This window comes from Helianthus annuus, chromosome 10 (genome assembly GCF_002127325.2).
Source record: "Helianthus annuus cultivar XRQ/B chromosome 10, HanXRQr2.0-SUNRISE, whole genome shotgun sequence".
NCBI lineage: Eukaryota > Viridiplantae > Streptophyta > Magnoliopsida > Asterales > Asteraceae > Helianthus > Helianthus annuus.
In genome coordinates, this window is record NC_035442.2 from 144717752 (window position 1) to 144734846 (window position 17095).

Below are 17095 nucleotides of genomic sequence, written 5' to 3' on the forward strand. Positions count from 1 at the left end.
CGAATTATTAAGTATTATACTTTGTCGTTTGTCGATAATTCGATAGATGAGTTGAAGTATTGCACTTGTTAATTGTTGTGAAGATTTAATCTCGTGAATTGACGTAAATGCTGTATTAAGTTACTAACCTAGTTTGTGTGCATGTTATTTAAATTAGGTTAAAAGATTAATCAGTAGTCTAAACTCTGCCCGTATAAATCTAAAACATTAGCACAAGGTAGCTTCACTTTGGAGTTATTAAGGTACGGATCCTTACCCCACTCTTTATTGCTTCATATTCAAATTATTATAAAACCACTAAATTACTATATCTGTTAAAAACTCCTCACATCTTTGATTATCGATTCATTTGACAGTCCGTTCGATTCCTATCCTAATCATTTGATTTAACTTTCATGTCATGCGATAGTATTATGTTGTTATACTCATTATCGCATGTTCCAATATATGTTCCGTTTTGTTATGAACATAAGTTTTATAAGTTATGTGAATAAGACCATTTGTACTCTGATACCCTGAGTATCGCTTCTCGTGGAGTGTCCCACGAGCATGTTGTTGTGGCATCAACATCATGTGCTCCATCCGTGACGGAGAGATCAGTTCACGGCGTCTCTTAAGTACAAGTGTGGTACATAAGGCTATTAGGAGGCGTATGGATCGATCCTAGGATTTAAGTATAAGTATAAGGAGGTGGATAACGGGTATGCCAATTCGCCATCTCATGTGATAATTATGCAGGAGTAGCTACCTGTGTATTGTCACGTTTTAAGTTTGCTCATGGGTACATCCGTAAGATATGATTATGAAATTTTGTTCTTGCATCGTATCATTTTCGCATAAGGTTCTACCCGGATAAGATTTCATATGAAGCGTTATTTGTTATTTGAGCCTAAAATTCCGTACTGAGCATTCGGCTCATTCCGTAAACTTTTTGTATATACAGGTCCACAGTTTACTTTGGGAGGGGAAAAGAGAGAAGAGTAAAGCCTAGGAATAAATCTGAAGATGTTAGTTAATTAAGATGAATATCTCCGCTTGTATATTAATCTTAATTTTAATAGTCGTGTGGTTGTATCCTTAACAAATAAATAAATGGAATTATGACTTTTGTTTATGATTACCGTTATTGTGACACGTCAGCCCTTCCGGGTTGGGGTGTTACAGTTAATGACCATGTCCCGGATATCCTTGGCATCATTTTACGAAATGGCCACGACCTCGACACCCGGGTGTAGGCGTACACCTGGTTGATGTCTATACTATTAAAAGACGTAGCCGATGGTTTACCCGCCTCGGTTTTACGCAAATGTGGTGTGTCTATTGATCTTTAACCCGGACAGGATCCGGGCTACTGAACGCATAGAAGGAACATGTAATTCGTTCACAAGATTATAATTTTAAATAATTCTCCCAAGTTATAAAAGAATTTGTGCCTCGTGCATTCAAATCAATTTTATTAAACATTTTTCAAAAGTGTCGGTTGAATGTATTTACCAGTGTAAACTGACGTATTTTCCCAAAAAGATTAAGTGCAGGTACTACATGTAATCGGCTGGCAATAGCTCCTTAGCATCTTAAGAAGTCTCGCAAGCTTGATGTCTTATCTGTTGAACAATATTTTTATTTATTTTGATCCCTCATGTGGATACTATTCAACTACTTGTGATACATTTGATATTACAGTAATTGGTTGAATTATATTTATCTTTATGCTTCCGCTGTGCATTTATATATTGTGGTTTGACTATATTGTTGCCAACTACGTCACGATAATCCCCCACCGGGCCCACCGGTGATACACGTGGAAATCGGGGCGTGACAGGTTGGTATCAGAGCCAACATTGAGTGAATTAAACACTACCATAACGTGTTTAATCTCAGTGACACAATTGCACATACTTGAGTCTAGACGAGAACATAAGACAAATTCGAATTGTTATTCCAAGTTGTCTTTTCTTTTATTATTGTTATTTAAAGTTTTGAAAGCAGGAAATATGCCGCCAGTGATTTTCCGAGGAAGAGGAAGGGGAAGAAGAGGCAGAGGAGAAATCGTTACTCATCACGATCACGAAGCCGGACCTTCAAATACGCGAGCTCCTTCGACCACAAGGAGTGAAGAACCGCAAAGGCGAAGAGACCTTTATGAACCTGCGAGGCATTCCACCTCGCATAGCTCAATGCCATCATACCGGCACTCATTCGGGCCAAATTCAGAAAATGATCCCAACAACCCGCAACCCTCCTTCATACCTCTACAGCGTTCGGTATCGCACCGAAATTTTGTCGACCCTACTCCATACTTCAGAGGTCAGTTCAACCCAGCTGACTACATCCAGGAACCTTCAGGCTTTGTTCCGTTAGGACCACAAGATCACTTCTCCGAAGATCATATGGACGAGGATACTGATCCGACAGAACCTGCTCGTGGTACGCCCACGCATCCAATAGAAATCTCTGATGGGTCATCCTTTCATGGTGCACCCTATCAGGGACCAGATAGCTTCATGGCGTTGTTTAATCAACACGAGTGGTACCACACGCCACAGACATCACAACAGCCGCAACATCCACGAGATCCCTCCGGGGATCCACATTTCGTGGCAGTTACGCCACCACCTCCGCCACCGGTACAGCCAGTAATGCCTGATCCGCCAAGGCGTAGAAGGACAAATGCTCGTATGTCCACACGAGGAGGGGAATTCCACTTCAGCACCCCTCGACACTCTAGTAGTAGCCACTACCCGCCACTACAAGAAGAAGGACCTTCAAGTCCTGTACAGGAGGCGAACTCCGCACCAGCTGCACCAACTTTGCCACCATTTGGGTATGACCACCCAATACCTGCATACACGGGTCCGTCGGCTTACAACCCGTTCGAACCATCATCACAAGCCCATTATAATTACAACTATGAGCGCGACCCATATGTGGTAGGGGCTAGGTACAATGCCCGCTATCCAGACGGGGCATATGGAAACATGGGAATACCGGACTACTCAGCTCATGGGTATCCAACACCTCCCAGACCTCCAGTTCCGCAACAAGCGCCACAACCACGTTTCTCTCCTCCCGAACAAGAAGAAATACTCCACCGTTTGAGCCGTGTGGAAAGAGAATTCGAGGAAGAACGTAAGAGCCACCGAGGATTCCTCAAGGGCTTAGCAAACCTACTGAAGGCCAAGAAGAAGAAACGTGACCATTAGTCCTTATGTATGTTCTAATGTAATGTTTATTTTAAATAAGTCCCTGCGTGGACGTTTATCGTATTTCAGTCCCTACGTGGACTTATCTTTTAGTCCCTGCGTGGACACTTATCTGGTATTAGTCCCTGCGTGGACTTGTCTCTTATTTTAACCTCTATGTAGGTATGTACTATTCAAAAGTCCCGTTTAGGGTGGTGTGTAATCGTATTAAAATTATGGAATGTTATATTATGAATTTCATTTTGTTATTACTATATATGAAATAAATCAAAATCATTCCTTTTAATTTGATCTACCTAAATAAAGAATCTTCAGAGTGAAACCTAGCCAGGTGTCTTTTAAGATCCGGCCAAGATGGTAAGACCTAATTAAAAGATTCAGATCCCCTGTTAACCTCTGTAAGCATGTTAACAATCATGGCAGATGTGATTCGTTAAAATTACACACACCATTCTTATACAAAAGTCCTCTAAAAGGATTCCAAAGCCTAAATTAATGATATAATAAATCATGGGTTAAATCATCAATAAAGATGATCACTTGTTAAACATCCATAAGCGATGTAGTGCCTACGGGCCATACATATTGGCGTAATAAGGCAAAAGACAGTGGTGGTTTAGGACTCCCTGTCAGAAGGAGTAAAAGGACTACGGTTCAAACCTTCATACCTTGATTCTCTGTAATCTCGGCTAATATTATAATAACGTCCTCGTGACTAGGCTTTCATGCCACTAGCAATATTAATTGTGATTAGGATAAGTATGTTCAAATCCTAAATATAAAGTGAGTAAACAAATTATCCGGATATGGTTTTCGTTACCATGGTTAATGAATTGCCATAAAAGACAATTCGATAATAAACTCCTAAATAGAATTTTCACTATCTTCTGCAGCAGATACAAGCTACTATGGCGAATCCAAATGGAGGAAGTAGTCATACAAATGAAGATGATTATGATAATGCCCAGATAAATTTAACGGGCGCTCAACTCAAGGCTCTTGTCGACAACGCTGTGCAAGCAGCTCTAGATCGACAATATACAGAATCTCGAAGCCGAACAGTTTCCAAACCACCATCAAAGCCAAAGACACACTCAAAAACCCACAGCAAACCACTATCCAAACCCAAGAAGGACGACGATAACCACTCGTCCAAGCCCAAAAAGGACGACGACAATCACTCGTCGAATGAAAATAGTGTTCGTCGCGAGAGGGAGTATACTGATGCTTCCCGTGCCAGGGGCTGCACATACAAATACTTCGTATCTTGTAAACCCCGAGACTTTACGGGGGAGAAAGGTGTCGTCGAATGTATGACATGGTTGGATGAGATGGACACAGTGGTGGACATCAGTGGCTGCGCTGAAAGGGATGTAGTGAAGTTTGTGTCGCAGTCGTTTAAGGGCAAGGCCCTAGCTTGGTGGAGGGCGCTGGTTCAGGCCTCGGGAAAAGCTGTGCTTTACAGCATGACGTGGGAGGAATTCGTTTCTCTCATCAAAGAAAATTACTGCCCTCAGCATGAGGTGGAGAAAATAGAGTCCGATTTTGTGTCACTGGTGATGACAAATCTGGACTGCCAGGCCTACTTAACGAGCTTCAACACGATGTCTCGATTGGTTCCATATCTAGTCACCCCAGAACCAAGGAGGATTGCTCGTTTTATCGGGGGGTTAGAACCCGCAATAAAGGCTATTGTGAAGGCCTCTCGGCCAACGACCTTCAGGTCTGTGACTGACCTCTCTTTGTCCCTCACGATGGACGCGGTCCGACTAAGATCGCAGAGGAACAAAGAGGCCGAAAAGAGGAAGCGTGAGGATGATACCTCGCGAAGGTCGGGAAAGAAGCACCGTGGGAACGGTGATGGCAAGAGAGGAACAGAGGCGAGAAAAGATGGGCAACAAACCGGAGAGAAGCCCAAATGCAAAAACTGCCAAAAATTCCACTTTGGGAAATGCAGGTTTGGGCTGAACTCACAGTCACAGTCAAAGACGCATACTTGTGGACTGTGCAAGTCCAAAGACCACAAGACTGTGGACTGTAAGAAGATTAAAGACGCGACCTGCTACAACTGTAGTGAGAAGGGGCACATCAGGAGCAACTGCCCCAAGCTCGCCAAGAAGGCTGAGGAAACCAAAAAGAATAACGCTAGAGTCTTCAAAATGGACGTGAAGGAAGCGTTGCAGGACGACAACGTAATAACAGTATGGATTGCCCGACAACGTAACTATGCTCAAAGCTTCAAGATGCTTAAAAAGAGGCTGTGTTATCTACATGGCACAAGTGATTATCGAAGAGCCCAAAACCAGGATAGAAGACATTCCTGTCATTTCGGAGTATCCAGAAGTTTTCCCCGAAGATCTACCTGGGTTGCCACCAGATAGGCAAGTGGAATTCAGAATAGATATCATCCCTGGAGCAGCTCCCATTGCTAGAGAACCTTACAGGCTAGCACCGACTGAAATGAAGGAATTAAGGACCCAGCTGGATGAACTATTAGCAAAAGGTTTCATCAAGCCTAGTTCGTCTCCCTGGGGAGCACCTGTCCTGTTTGTAAAGAAAAAGGACGGATCGATGCGTCTGTGCATCGATTATCGTGAACTTAATAAAGTCACGATAAAGAATAGATACCCATTGCCAAGGATCGACGATTTGTTTGATCAATTGCAAGGGGCTAGCTATTTCTCGAAGATCGACTTAAGGTCGGGCTACCATCAGCTGAAGGTCAGAGATGAAGACGTACACAAAACAGCATTTAGGACTCGCTACGGTCACTACGAGTTCCTAGTGATGCCTTTCGGGCTCACAAATGCACCGGCCGCGTTCATGGATCTCATGAATCGCGTCTGTAAGCCGTACTTGGATAAATTTGTCATCGTATTCATCGACGACATTCTTATCTACTCAAAGAATAAAGCTGACCATGAGAAACACCTACGATGCATTCTCGAATTGCTGCATCGCGAGAAACTCTATGCCAAGTTCTCTAAATGTGAATTCTGGCTACAAGAAGTCCAATTTCTTGGACATGTCGTAAGTGAGCGTGGTATCCAGGTTGATCCCGCTAAGGTAGAGGCGGTCATGAATTGGCAAGAGCCAAAGACGCCCACAGAGATCCGTAGTTTCCTAGGATTGGCAGGATAGTACAGGAGATTCATTGAGAATTTCTCAAGGATTGCTGCGCCCTTAACTTCTCTAACCAAGAAGAAAGAAAAGTTTATTTGGGGCCCTAAGCAGCAAGAATCCTTTGATATTTTGAAACAAAGGCTGAGCAACGCTCCTGTGTTGACGCTACCGGAAGGCACCGAAGAGTTCGTAGTTTACTGCGACGCGTCACACACTGGCATGGGGTGTGTGCTCATGCAGAAAGGCAAGGTGATTGCCTATGCTTCAAGACAGTTGAAGGTGCACGAAAAGAATTACACCACCCATGACTTGGAGCTGGGTGCTGTTGTATTCGCACTAAAACTGTGGAGGCATTATCTATACGGAATCAAGTTTGTGATCTATTCAGATCACAAAAGCCTTCAACATTTGTTCAATCAGAAGGAGCTAAACATGAGGCAACGCCGTTGGATGGAGACCTTGAACGATTATGATTGTGAGATTAGATACCATCCCGGCAAGGCGAATGTAGTCGCTGATGCCCTGAGCCGGAAAGAAAGGATGAAACCCATCCGAATCAATGCTAGGAGAATGGAAGTCAAGAATAACTTGATTGAAAGGATATTGGCTGCACAGTGAGAGGCTGTGTTAGAAGTTAATTATCCTAAGGAAAGGTTAGGAGTAACTGAGGAGCAGTTAACTCTACACAAGGATGGACTTTTGAGATTGAATGGGCGGATATGGGTTCCTATTTATGGAGGACTACGAGATGTTATCCTCCAGGAAGCCCATAGTTCTAAATATTCTGTCCATCCTGGAGCAGATAAAATGTATCAGGATTTAAAGGCAAACTATTGGTGGATAGGCTTGAAAAAGTCTGTAGCCGCTTATGTAGCCAAATGCTTAACTTGTGCGCAAGTCAAGGCTGAGCATCAAAAGCCATCTGGCTTGCTACAACAGCCTGAACTTCCTGAATGGAAATGGGAGTGCGTAACTATGGATTTTATTACCAAGTTACCAAAAACGAGCAAAGGAAACGACACAATATGGGTTATAGTCGATCGACTGACTAAGTCAGCTTATTTCTTACCCATCAAGGAGACTTATAGCTCCGATACTTTGGCCCAGCTATATGTTGATAAGATTGTCGCCTTACATGGTATACCTGTGTCTATTATCTCTGATCGAGATACTAGATACACGTCACATTTCTGGAAGAGTTTCCAACAATCCTTGGGCACGCGTTTGAACTTTAGTACGGCTTACCATCCCCAGACAGACGGCCAGAGTGAGCGTACTATTCAAACGTTAGAAGACATGCTGCGGGCATGTGCTATCGATTTAGGTGGTAGTTGGGATAAGAACCTACCCCTAATCGAATTCTCCTACAACAATAACTACCATACCAGCATAAAGGCTGCGCCTTTCGAGGCATTATACGGTAGGAAGTGTAGATCGCCTGTTTGTTGGGCGGAAGTGGGAGAGGTCCAATTATCAGGACCAGAGATAGTTTTTGAGACAACGGACAAGATTGTCCAGATTCGGGAACGTCTCAAGGCTGCCCGTGATAGGCAGAAAAGTTACGCTGATCCGAAGCGTAAGGATTTTCACTTTGAGGTAGGTGAAAAAGTGTTACTAAAAGTATCACCCTGGAAAGGGGTGATGCATTTCGGTAAGAAGGGTAAACTGAGCCCGCGATACATAGGACCTTTTGAGGTTATCGAACGTGTCAGGTCGGTTGCCTATAAGTTGAACTTACCAGAAGAGCTCAACGGAATTCATAATGTATTCCACATCTGCAATCTAAAGAAGTGCTTCACTGATGAATCATTAGTGATCCCACACACGGATGTGCATATAGATGAGAGCTTGAAGTTCGTGGAGAAGCCTTTGTCGATTGAAGATCGACAGGTGAAAAAGCTCCGAAGAAAACATGTGCCGATAGTTAAGGTTAAATGGGATGCCCGGAGAGGTCCCGAATTCACGTGGGAAGTTGAATCCACGATGAAAGAGAAATATCCCTATTTATTTGAGTAAATCTCGGGTCGAGATTTATTTTAAGGGGGTGAGGATGTAACACCTCGAAATTTTGTGTCCAATAAGGTATTAACACGTGTCTTAAATTTACACGTGGCGTTTTATATTTAATAAAGGACTAATGTTGACAAACCTTGAAAGTATGTAAATTCGAGGGTTATAAATGTCAATTAAGGGTAAGTATACTGTATAGTAACCCTAAAACGATGCTCGTACCTTCAAACGAATAAATCATGGATCGTACGGAAGCGAAACGCGGAAGAAAGTGAGAGATTACAAGCTGCGAGGGTTAACTGTGTTAACATGTTTAATTATACCTCTGAGTGACCCTTTGACGTACCCGAGGCTTTGTAACAGTAAAATACGCTCACTAGAACATACAGTATAAATTCCGCGAAGTTCCGTTTTAAAACGAGAAAGTTATGATCAAATTCGTGAGCGAGGGGTTAAAAGCGTCAACAATATAAATTAAAACTTTTCGGTAATAATCGAACTAACCGGGGGCTTAACTGTACGAATAAAAGACCCAAGGCCTTAATTGTAATTAACCGAGGGCCAAATCGCAAAGTTACCCCTTCAAACCCGAAAGGTCAGGTTATTAATTACCAAAGATTTTATTAATCATTTCAAAAGATTTAAAAAGATTTAAAAACCAACCCTTACGGACCGTAAAGGTCCTGCCTTACGGACCGTAAGGGGGTGAATGATTAAATTAGATCCGCCACTGGCTTACGGACCGCAAGGCCCAAGCCATACGGTCCGTAAGCGATGCCCAGCGACAGAAAATTGGCTGTTGGCTGTTTAAAGCGGTAAAACAATTAAGTATGGGTTTCTCAGAGTCATGGGCGCCCCCTACTCGACCCATAGCACCTTAGGACACCTGCCATTGATCCATACTCAATTGTAGGGTGTGTTGTAATGATCTAAAGGCTCCTTATGCACTATAAAAGGCCATGTATAGTCACAATTAAGAACACACTTCAAAACACACCTTCTGCTCATTCCTGAAGCTCCAAAGTGTTCTTCTCCAGTTCTAAGTCTTGCATCAAGTCTCTGTAAGTATGCCAAACCTTCTATGGCTTTGTTTTTGCTTAGTTTAGCCAAAAAGTCAATCCGTCGTAACTAACGACTGACTTTGCGATAAATCACGAATGGTCCAGTGAATTCTCGAATCAAAAGTAGTTATGTGTTGGTATTCATGAGGGTAATAAACCTCTGAAAGGGTTCCCCCTGATCACCACTCTAACTAGTTCAAATGTCGAGTCAAACGCATGCTTAAAAAGTCAACAGAAAGTCATTTTTGCGATTCTTGCATAATCTGTAAAATAGATGATATGAAACCTGTTTGAACATTCATAAAACATGATATTAAGTATATAAACTTGTTTAAACTCGTTTGATTCGGCCATTTGATATATTGACCCGGTTCGGAGCCGAATGTCGCAAAAGTTTGACTTTTGCTTTGACTTCAGTTCTGACCCGTTTTAATACAATGTAGATATGCCTTAGGACTCTCTTAGGACCAGGTCACGTGATGGTATCACCCTCTGTGACCGGTTCGTTGTTTGTCCGAGTCTTTTACGCATTTCCGTTAATTACTTAAAAGTTGACCGTAACGCCCTTTTTAAAATAAAACGAGTATTTCGGACACGTGAAGGGACAATAAACTTGCTTACTAAATTCTAAGCATGTCCCTAAAGTTTCACGTCAATCCGAGGTCTAGAATGGGAGTTATGCTAAATAGCGCATTTATAAGAAACCTTTGTAATAAACGGCGCAATTAGCATAACGCCTACCTAAACCAAGATTTCGTCACCAAAACTTTTACCCACTGTAGTAAAATAATATTTTGGAATTTTTAAAGATTTTTAATTAATTTTAACCTGCTCATAACCTGCGATTATGGCTACGGTTCGGTAAATACCGAATATGCCCTTTTCGGCCCAAACTAGAGTTCTACAAGGTCTTTTGACCCGATTCCAGTTGCTACTGATTTTAGATAATAAATAAGATATTTTAGACTTATTAAACTGATCGGGAAACTCAGGTTTCCTGTAGAACTCAGAAATCCCTTTAAAAAGTCTTTAAAATGACCGGAAAACCCCTACGAGGCGTATAATGAACTAAAACTTGTTACGGGCATTATGGAAGGTATCCTACTGATACCACAACCTCTTTAAAGTATATTGACTTAGGAAAACAGTGTAGGACTCCTACGGTTACCCGTTGCGCCTATTGCGCGCACGGTTCGGCTTATGTAACTAGTTTACATAAACTAGCCGATACGGGTCAAACCATATCATTTTGACCCCAAGATTCAGAGTGTGAATATTAAACCCGTATAAAACAAGTCTCCGAACTTGTTGGGTCAGAATCACATTCCATTCTCGGTTTTCGCCTTTCACGCGATTAAACCGTATCTATCCCTCGAAACTAACCGGTCTAGGCTACGACAAATATAAAGACCCGTTAGGATTCTAATAGGTTATTTTAAAACTTTCGTTCCAGAATAGGAGCCCCAGTAAAAGATATCTGTGATTTAACTGATTAAGGACAATACTTGCAAAGGTAAATACTTTTAACTTATTTTCCCTTATACGGGCTTGGGTTACGGTATATAAAATACCGCTTGATTGAGCATCAAATCTTCCATCGCTTAGGTGGTTAATTGAATAATTTGATCGGCTCATTTAAACAGTCTTGTTACTTAAAAGCCTTTGGGGGGTTAATGACCATGTCCCGGATATCCTTGGCATCATTTTACGAAATGGCCACGACCTCGACACCCGGGTGTAGGCGTACACCCGGTTGATGTCTATACTATTAAAAGACGTAGCCGATGGTTTACCCGCCTCGGTTTTACGCAAATGTGGTGTGTTTATTGATCTTTAACCCGGACAGGATCCGGGCTACTGAACGCATAGAAGGAACATGTAATTCGTTCACAAGATTATAATTTTAAATAATTCTCCCAAGTTATAAAAGAATTTGTGCCTCGTGCATTCAAATCAATTTTATTAAACATTTTTCAAAAGTGTCGGTTGAATGTATTTACCAGTGTAAACTGACGTATTTTCCCAAAAAGATTAAGTGCAGGTACTACACGTAATCGGCTGGTAATAGCTCCTTAGCATCTTAAGAAGTCTCGCAAGCTTGATGTCTTATCTGTTGAACAATATTTTTATTTATTTTGATCCCTCCTGTGGATACTATTCAACTACTTGTGATACATTTGATATTACAGTAATTGGTTGAATTATATTTATCTTTATGCTTCCGCTGTGCATTTATATATTGTGGTTTGACTATATTGTTGCCAACTACGTCACGATAATCCCCCACCGGGCCCACCGGTGATACACGTGGAAATCGGGGCGTGACAGCTCGGCTCAACTCGATTAAAATTCGAGCTAGCTCGGCTCGGCTCGGCTCGATCTAGCTCGAACTAACGAAGATACGCAAAATTTACTACTTAAAAAGCCATAAAAATGAATCTTTTCATCGACTAAGGGCCATAATTGCAATTTAATTTAACCAAATGGCTAAATATGCAAGTATAAAAAGTTAGCTCACTTTGTACATTTTCTTTACCTTCTTTTATAAGGGAGATACTCCCTTAGTTTTTGTCTTCTGAGCGATGTGGGACAAAATAAATGAAGGATGTAAACCTTATCGAGCCGAGCCAGGCCAAGCTCGAGCTCGGCTCGTTTACAAACCGAGCCGAGCCGAGCTGGCTCGTTTACAACCGAGACAATTTCGAGCCAACCTTTTTTCGAACTTTTTCCGAGCGAGCTTCGAGCGAGCTGCGAGCCACGAGTTTTTTGAACACCCCTATGAGGGGGAGTACTTGTGTACTATTGATTGTATTGAAGCCTATGAATAAAAAAATAAAAACTTATTGCAATCATTCCCAAATCCTGTTGTGTTAATGATGATATGTGCATTATAACTGTTTGAGTAAATTCTTATATTGAATTGAACTATTCTATCGAAAATACACACAAACACAAACTCTCAGATCCAACAATTGGTATCAGAGCTGGTTACACTGAATTGAGTTAAACATTGATTCAGAAGATAAACTAGCTCATATTGATAATTGATTGAGTAATCAAAAGGACCTGAGAAGAATTAGACCAGTTGGAACGTTTTATTGTTCTGATACTCCATCTTCTGAGTAATTCTCTATAGAATTCAGAGAGATGTTAATCACTCGTGATCCTCACAATACCGGATCGACAAACAAGCCTCCGATGCTCGTTTACCATGAATTCAAAATCTGGCAACGAAGGATGTGTTACCACTTATCCTAGCAGAACACAGGTTGCTGGAGGTCTATGTTTTTTTGGTCCGTATGTTCCTTCTGCACCAAGTGCTAAACAACCAAATGTCAATGTTCCTAAGAAACCCAATGATTAATCTAAGCAATATTTATAGAAATTGTGGCTTGATGCTAAGGCATTCGGGATAATTGCCATGGCCTTACCCAATGAAATCTATGCTGGATTGCTCCATTGTGAAAATGCCAAAGAATTATGGATTGCTTTGAACGAAAAATTTGATGGCACTGGCAAAGTGCAAGAGAACATGAGAGAATCTTTGAATCAACAATATGACTCAACAGTTTGAATGATTTAATTGCCTAATCAATGGGCTAAGGTTAGCTGATAAAACGTTCACAAATGATGCTCCGAGTCACATATTTTTGAGATCTCTTTCTGATAAGTGGGATGCAATTACAATAGTCCTGAGAAATTTTGTTGGTTTCAAAGAACTAACTCTAACACAACTTCATGGCAGACTCCTCACATTTAAGATATAAATTGACCAGAAACAAAAGTTGATGTCGGTAGGAAAGGTTGCTGATAATTATTCCTTTGGTAACACTACCTTATTGAGTCATAATGAATCTTTATCAACCATCAGTATGAGTGATCAATGTTATGATCACTTTGTTGACATAACTACTGGATTTAATTTTCACTCTAACTCCTCATCTGCTGGAAACCCAAATTTTGCTTTAGTAATGAATGACCAAAGCCCCATGGACCCAATAGATCAAGAGGAATTTGATCTTCTTGACCCGCTTGCACTTTAAGCATCAGGATAAATTAATTTAATAACAAAACGGGTAGAAAGTTTCCTAGTTTAGAGGGCAAGGATAAATATGAAAAAGACAAATCCAGAGTTGAATGTTACAAGTGTCATAAACTATGTCATTTTTCCAGGGGATGTAGGAGTTGTACACAGAACCCCACATCATTTATAACATATCCTAGCCAAATGACTTACCCTGATTCAACTACTAGACAATAGTCAAAATTTTCAAGTGCATATCAAAATTCTTCCCAAATTGCCCCGGTCCATCTACACATTACACTGCACATTTGGCACATGGACTAGTGCAAATGGCATATCAATATGCTAATGGGCTGCCAAAATATCCAAAAAATCATGTCTAAACACCCTCACAATTACAAATTCAATCCCAGACACATTTACCAGTAGTTTGAGCTAATGTCCTGCAACAGAAACTACTCAACCGAGATTTTTCACTCAAAGCTTTATAGATTAGAGTAGTTTGCCTGAGGATTTGAAGAATGAACATTTTGGAATGTTTGCTATGGATCAAACTAATAACAACCTTGCATTAGTTTCTATAGAAACCTTAAGTGTGACCTCTGACCAAAACACCGGTTAAATTACTGATTTGTGCATTATACCACACACCGAATTGGTAATTGCTGGATCTCCATAGACTGTTGAGATATCTCTAAACGTATTGAAAGAACTTTGTTTTGATCAGTGTATCAAAGCATTTGGGGATTTCAAAGCTGTAAGCATCATGTTGAGAGAAAATTGTGAAAATCTAAAAACCCTTTGAATCAAACCATCAAATCTCACAAAGAAGTTTTGAAAGAAAAAGATCAAATCATTTCAAACCTAAAACGTGAAGCAACTATTTAAAATGTGTAGATTTGTTCATTGTTGTCAAAATACCAAACCTGTCAAAAGGAGCTTGAATCTACCCGGGTAATCTTGTGACAAACCACAACTTTAGGTTACTACTTTAACCTCACCACAATTAATTTAGACATACATTAATAGCATTACATTTAACTAGGTTAGTTAAATGAGTCTACTTTGGTAATTCGGGGAATTACCGGAGCACACACATAATAACTCTTGGACGTTAGTGACCAACGCGAATAATAATTATAAACAGATGGTTTATACAAAACTTGTGTGCTGCATATCAAATACGTGAACTACATGCTTTAATTGTAATTACATGAATTACGTGCTTTACTATAAATTGTATGATATTTTGTGCTCCTTGGATGAAAGTTATATAGTTAGGGGGGTGTTTAGAGTAATCGTGAAAACTTAATAGACTACTTCAAACCCTAAAATCTCTCAAAATCACTGTACGACAATTTATTCTTCTCAAATCATTCTCTAATCATTTTGGCTCTGCAACACAACTCTCCATCCTCAATCTTGATCTTTCCAACTCCCCCAGAACAAACCCTAAATCCATCTAAGGTATGTGCTTGTGTTATACTTTGTTGATAACTTGTTCTTTTGATTCATGCAAACCCTAGATGATCCAAATAATTGATTGTGTGTACCTGATCATGCAAGATAAATATGTAATTAATGTAGACTGAATGAATGTGTAGTGATTGCTTGATGTTAGTGATACTATGGACATGATGGAAGTGTTAGATTGATTGATTTGATTCCTGACACTGTTGATTTCTGCGACTAGGGTTTTTGGTTCGTGGAAACCTTGAAAAATGGTATTTCTGATTGTCAGACTTTGTGAAGTCACAAAGTCCGACCTTACACAGTCCGCATTTGTTAAGTAATTGAGAGTCCGCATTTGTTAACCTATATAAGGGTCCGTATTTGTGGGATTATGATATTGTCCGTATATGTGAATATGATATTGTCCGTATTTGTGGGATTATGAAGGTCCGAATTTGTTTAAATACAATCCGCACTTGTTTAAATACAAAAGGGTCCGAATTTATTTGATTAATATGCTGATGTACTTGTCTGAGTTTGTGTGAACAAAATGATCCGAGCTTAGTTCATTTGAGTTGACCACACTTATGTCCGCACTTGTGTCCACACTTATGAGGAATTAGTGGTGTCCGTACTTATGTTCGCACTTGTGTCCGCACTTATGAGGAATTAGTGGTGTCCACAATTATCAATTATGGTAGTTGTCCGCACTTATGATCAATTAGGTGTCCGCACTTATGATAGATTGGTAGTTATCCGCACTTATAATAAAAAGTGTCCGCACTTGTTCAAATAAAAGAAGATGTCCGCACTTTTTCAAATAAGAAGGTCCGCGCTTGTTTAAATACAATCCGCACTTATTTAAATACAAAAGGGTCCAAATTTATTTGATTAATATGCTGATGTACTTGTCTGAGTTTGTGTGAATACATGGTTATGTGCCCGAGTTCATGTGAATACATGTATGTGTTTAACTGTTTCGAATTCGGCATAGGTAAGTTGTGTGATGCTAAATAATAAATATATTAATTTGATCACTAAAACACCGAGTTGTTTGGACACTTAGGGTATCGCATGACCCTACATTTGTATGTACTTACATTATTTAAACCTTAGGTCGCGTATAACGGACCTAACCACTAATTAACGCTAGAAGTACGTTATCATACCTAGCAAACTAAGGTAAGTTCACTACCTTTTTCACAAGCATGCGTCCCGGGGGGAACAAACAAACTAATATTCCTGGGAGGAATACTTTTAAATATTTTGGTTTAATTTCGATGTTAGTTAATAAACTCAACTCTATCAAGAAAGTCCCTACTTACATACCGAGCTAGTTGCCTCGGAGGCAACGGGGTATTAGTTGATAGCGCTATTAGGCCTAACAAACCTCACACCGTGCTGGGAGCCGGGCATGAACTAATGACCTTAAACACGTTGATCAATGATGATAGACATTGATGATGGCACAAAAAACAGAACAGTCAATTGGTATCGAGCTTATTATTCGTAACATGTCGTTAAACTAAACACTTACATGATTTTCGTTAACCAAAACTGTGAACTCGCCAACTTTATGTTGACACACTCTTCTGCATGCTTGCAGGTCGTTAGCTATCTTCATGGATCGTAACTTGCAATCGGATGAGCTAGGGATGTCATGGGTCGTGTCACTTATTGAAACATCTAATATTATGCCATGTCTAATAAACAATTTGTTTTCGAATGTTTAAACAATTACAATTGCTTCCGCTGAATGAATACTTTGTTGAATCGCTTATTTTAATGAGCACTTTTCATGTTGAATAAGATTTTGAGTTTAATATACTATTGTTGGTTCAACGTGATTAGTAGCTAGATCCTGGTACGTCACACGTCTCGCGGTGAGTCCCGCATGTAGCATTTTGGGGCTGTGACAAATCTATCCAAGTAAATTGTCAAAAATGGGTAAATTCATACAACAAAGGGTTTGAGATTTTATTAAATCTTCAAAGTGAAAGCAATGCCATGTTTTGTTTAGGATACACTTACACACAAGGGCCAAATGATTACACTCCCAAGACTCAAGGTGAAACTGAGTCTATCCCTTTAAAGGAGGTGTAAGCACAAAACTGGATTCCTCACATAAATTTTCAAATCAACATGATTCTAAATGGTCTAAGGAGGTATGTGTTGATAAACGATTCAAACCAATGACCTTTGTGGCTTCAGAAGAGATAATA